The 5,657-nt window shown below is 35.6% G+C and overlaps 1 long non-coding RNA gene across 1 annotated transcript; it reads left to right on the forward strand.

Moving 5' to 3' along the window:
• Window positions 1–4,536: 4,536 nt before the first annotated feature.
• LOC115228413 lies at window positions 4,537–4,898 on the forward strand. The gene is made up of 3 exons (XR_003883214.1): window positions 4,537–4,620; window positions 4,653–4,751; window positions 4,788–4,898. It is a non-coding gene; the product is annotated as an uncharacterized LOC115228413 (long non-coding RNA).
• The last annotated feature ends 759 nt before the right edge of the window (window positions 4,899–5,657 follow it).

Genomic DNA, 5,657 nt, shown 5'->3' on the forward strand with positions numbered 1-5,657 from the left:
TCAACTTCAACGAGCTATAACTTTCTAGCGAATGCCTATTTTTTATCCTTCGTTCAATATCGTGAAACAGGGGAATTGGATATGCTCTTAAGCTCATATAACAGTGAGATTTAACTCAAATATAATTCTACAGGAACTACTCTATCAGTTTTGTTTTTACAAAACGATAATAAACCCATTATAAAAGATATTTATACACTCCCAAATAAAACAGGAGAAATCCAATCCGCCGTTGTTCTCGACTTTGACGGTGACGGACGACTCGACGTTCTTTTGATTACCAAATCGAGTTCCCTGTTGGAGTACTTCCTTCTTTGGGACATTCACAATCTCTGTACAGATTTGTTGTTTTATACTCACAGCCAGTCAATATTCATTCCCAGAATCGTTTATTGTGGAGCCGTTTATTGTTACTGAGAAGGAACTGCCTTCTATAATGACAATTAATTCTAACGGGACTGTTCTTCTCTACGACTGGATAATGAAAGAAAGGCAATTTGTCCCGGAAATTGGGTTTGGTCCTTCAAAGTGGGCCACAGTTCATTACAACCATCACATCAGTCTAATCTATCCCAATACAGTATATTTCTTCACTACTCCCGACGGATTCGAACTCTGGCAGTATAGTTCGGCCGGGCACAGAATATTATCAAAATACGGGCTACCTTTAAATAAGTTTACTCCTCGCTGTGTGACTTCCCAGTGCCTCCTCAGATTTGACCACAAATGACGGGCTGGTTTTAGGCAAGTTCGCACGTATTGGACAGTCTGCCTTTTATGATCTGAGTTTTGTTTATAATGAGCAGAAACAGATTGTGATGGATCACTCGTTCATTTGCTGCCCGTTTGCAAGTATGAGGACTGCAAGGAATGGCAGATTCTTGTCTACACTGACACTAAATGGTCGGTGTTTTTGGACTTTGGGGATGAGTTTGCTCTGGGAATTGGATCTCTCATACTTCGCACTGCTGATCTAGACATGGACAGTTTCCCCGATCTAGTTCTCCCACCTCTTTTTGTGGGCGGGTAGGACTGTTTTCTAATCTCAGTGCATATCTTCTACGTCAGTCATCTCCTTGTAACAAATGTCTGAGTTCTCCGACTGGACAATTCTTTTTGGTTGAGTATTTGCCGATGGAAAAGGTCACCTCGGTTGTCCCCTTCTTTGATTTCCGTGATGATATGGTAGTTGAGGATATCTACGCATAGATGACGTCCAGTCTGATTATTGTGCAGGAAAGTGGTATTCCTTATATTTCCATGTCATTCCCTCTGGAAATACACAACCGACCCTTCTTTGCTATGCGAGGTTGATTGTCTGTACAAACAGACAGTTGTCTCGAGGGGTTGACTTCTTTGCCGGCCACTCCTGTTTTGATTATTCACGGAAGGTTCCAATCCGCGGAGATGGCATCTGCCCGAACTATTTTGAGCTGCTTCTCCCATCAGGCTTTTCAGATTCCGGCAGTTATTTTTGGTTTGGGGGACAATCCGCGCTACGTTTCTCGTGTGGAGGTGGCCAATAATTTCAGAGGCGTGAGTTTGTGTTTAAGCAGTGATCAGATTGTGACTACGAGGACTTGGAAAAGCCTGATTCCGAATTCCCGCGCTCTCATAATCGTCGATCCTCAAAAAACGAGGTTTTGTGTTGATGACATTTTTAAGATATGAGTTGAAAATATTTATAAGTTATGGAAAGTCGTTGTTATACACGGGACTGTCATTGGGGATATTGGTAGGCTGTTTGGTGGTCATTTCCTTGTTCATGAAAAGAAGGGAGATGGTGATGTGTGGTACCTCACGTGTAGATTGAGGATGCGCGGGAAAAGTACACTGAAGAGAGGAGGAATCTCATGTCTACCGGCAGTCGACAGTGGTGATGATTACTCATATTTGATTTCATTATATTTGTTGTTTGTTACTTTTACTGAGTCGAATTTGTTCTGAAAGTTCGTAAGGAGAATAAAAGTTTATAATTTAAGAATAAAGTTTTTATATTATTTAAGTTTATTTAAAAATTTGAATTAAAATAATAAATTATAAATAAGTTAACCACGTGATCTATCTTGTGTAGAATGGTTAAGACTGCTCGTGGAAAGTTCAAACCTTCAATGAAATCAAAAATAAAACATTTAACTATTTTTAATGATCAAATTCAAGATAGTCTCAGACCAAAAGAACTTGACAAACTCCTAAACCGTGAAAAAGACTTTGATAAACCAGGTTCCGGAGAATTCTACTGCTTTTTTTGCTCGTATTATTGCCAATTAATTTTTCAGACGTTATTTTATCAACAATAGTGCAATGTCCACTCATTTCAAGTCAAAAGCGCATAAAAAACAAATCCGAGAACTTAGAACTGAGGCACATTCCCAGGCTGATGCGGACAAAGCGGGGGGAATGGGTTCTTATACCATTCCCAAAGACTTTGATGTCCCCTCCTTTGACATTATGGACACTGATTGATTTATACTTTAAACTACTTTTTAATTTTTTGCGCAGTTGATGTATTAGATCTGACGAAATTGATATTGAAGACCGTTTCTAATTTGTAAAAATAATTTTAGGTAACTACAAGGGCAGGTTGTACTGAGAGATTTAAGGGCAGGTTGTAGGGGAATTTATTCAAACATGGAATTACCAGACGTTTTTGAAGTGATTCAAGTCACTCATCCATTTTTCCTAACAAGATACTATAAAAGTTTTTAATTTAACAGTTTTTAAATTGAATTGGTTTTTATCATTTGACTTATTTCAAGTTTTTTGTTTTTTTAGCAAAAAAATCAAAAATAAATTGAGTTAAATCAGTTTTGACTGTCTAAAGCAGGGGTTCTCAATTTTTTTAGCTCAAGGGCCAAATCGATAATTAAGATTAGCTTCGCGGGCCGCACAAAATATTTTATATATTTTTATATTTTCCATTTTACTAAATATTGATTCGCATAAATATGTAGATTCATATATGCATTGTGTGTTATATTTTTGAATTTGTCTTGAGGAATTAATTCGTAAAAATTAATAATGGACGCATTTTTGAACAATGCCGCCAGTTCTATATCATGTTGTAAATTAATGAGTTCTAATTGAAACTTTGCAGGCGCATCCTTAATTTCTACGCTGAATGGAGTTGCGAATATTTTCATTAAAGGAAGGAATTCTTTAAAATTCTAAAAATTAAATTTATATAAATGTACCCCAAAACGTGCTTCAAATTGATTAATGAAATCACCAATTATGGATATGTTTAACCTTAAGAATGAATAATTAAATTTAAACATTATTAAAAAATTAAAAAAGTTAGTTACTTTAGAGGGGCCGCAAAAAAAATCCCCGGGGCCACATGCGGCCCCGGGGGCCGCATTTGAGAACCGCTGGTCTAAAGAATAGAGAAACGAACTACTTTCAATTCAGTTATGGCCCATTTACTCTTTGTGTAAATAACTTGACATATTTTTAAGTTTTGGTTAAAATTTGCTACATGGTTAAACAATTCATCAATTTATGATCATGCTTTATTTTCAAAAATCTTATTTTGAATGAAAAGTTTTACTTTTTTGGTTTCGAGACATTCATCACGCTCAGTGGACTCCCCCATGTAAGTCTACTTTCTACATCCTATAGATCGGGATAGTTTTTCTGTATATCTATAACTGAATAGAGTCAACCACATTAAATATTGTTCTATATTTGACTCGAATTCTAGAATCTATGATGTTGTTAAGTTCAGAGACTATTGTTTTTATTATTCTTGACAAGACTTACTCTCCAATTCTTTTCCAATTTTATATTTCTTTAGAAATATTTTCTAGAATGTTATAGTTGTTAATTTTTGTAGTTCCCAATTGATCTTTTAATTTTGTCGGAGTTTTAGGGTCTCCGGGATTTCGGTTGTACAAATCCTTCAATTCTGCAAAGGCAGTCTACCAGTTCTTAATATGTACTTTTGAGTCCTTAACACATGACTTAATATTCTCTAAACAGTGTCTAAGTCGACTTAGTCTCCAAAAAGTATTGGCTAGATTAACAAATTTTTAAAAAAGCATCAAGCTACTTTATAATTCTCCAAACTTGTGCTGACTATCTCGCAACATTACCAAACACAGCATAATTTTTTAAATATTGTTTTCTCCATAACTTAAGATTTGTGTCTTAGACACAGTCCGTCATAAACCAGTTTTTATCAATATTGCGATAACAAAGTACTCAGATTACACGTACACAATCCTATTCTTGAACCCAATCTGATTTTTTGTAATCTAATTTTTAATTATTTTTTCGATAAAAATCTCATTCGGATGACGATTTTAGTTTCCTTATATATTTGAATTTTTTCAAAAAATGTGGAATGTTCAATTATTCTATTTATTTTCAACTTGACCATTTGCGTTAGGAATTTTAATATTAACTCAAATTGCGGTTTTCTTTCATTAAAAATATTTGAGGTTTCGAGTGATAATGAAACCTTATATAGAAAAAAACATTTAATTTCAGTATTTATCGATGAAAGTCGGAAGTGTCTATTTTCAGTTAAATTAGGTCACATTTGACATTCAAAATGAGAATCGCTTTTTCAGAATACAAGTGGACTCTGACGAAACCGGACAAGATCTGTTATTTAATGTAAGAATGAATGAGTCGAGATATTTTTCAAGGTTGGGCGATATTTTGAAGTCGAGGACGACATTCTGTCTATTCTAGTGGAGGCTATTCCTGACCAAATGGACAAATTTTGGGTTCAAAAAAATAAAAAAGTTGTTTTTAACAATCTGATCCGCTTATTTTATCAGATCTCAGATCAAATCCCAAATCGTTTTTTGAGCCGACCACTGAAAGGACGACCAGTCCTCTCATCACTTCCCTTACAACTAAATTCCTTCGAAATGTCTCAAACCGCCCTGGTATTATAAAAAGTAAAAAAACAACCAAGAACTTTGTCTACAGTTTGGTCAAGACTGCGATTGTAAACGGGGACTTGTTCTTGGATATTGGCGAATTCCAAAACGTGATTGGATACGCAATTGGAGCGGATGATAATTTTTTCACGAGGGAAGATCTTGTGCTTTATGTCCCCAAGGAGTAGATCTCGTCCAGAATTACCTTTAGACTGTTCTCAAAGTCCAGTCTGACTACGTTCGAGTGGGAAGAACGACTTTTGGAAATTTCCAAAGAAATGTAACCTTTTTGTTTGAGGACTAGCGACGCTGAAAATTCCTCTGTTCAAAATAAGCAGGAATTTATCCAACAAGTCCAAAAACTGGAAAAATCCAGAAAACTGAGGATCCCCATGAAAAACGAACTCATTTTTGTACTTTCCCAATCAGGACTTTCTTTGCTTGATGCAGGACTGTAAGACGTGTTCATTTGAAGAGCTTAGGAGTCCGGAATGGATGGAAATATCCCACGATTCTATTTCTGGCTTAAAAATTGGCCAAGTTAGCCAAATACACTTAACAACCACCGATTGTGTAAGTCCGGTCTTGTTTAAATTAGAATTCGTTGATCTTAGAACCAAAAAATCCAGAAGATGTAGTCTTAGTCATCAACTCAATTCTGAATCATCAAAAAGAGAACTTTTTTCCAAATATCGACTTTAACATGTAATCAATCTTAAATCTGATTTCAGATCATTCGCTACACCGGATCGGCACTATAAATCT

This window comes from Octopus sinensis, unplaced genomic scaffold (assembly GCF_006345805.1).
Source record: "Octopus sinensis unplaced genomic scaffold, ASM634580v1 Contig10412, whole genome shotgun sequence".
NCBI classification, from domain to species: Eukaryota; Metazoa; Mollusca; class Cephalopoda; order Octopoda; family Octopodidae; genus Octopus; species Octopus sinensis.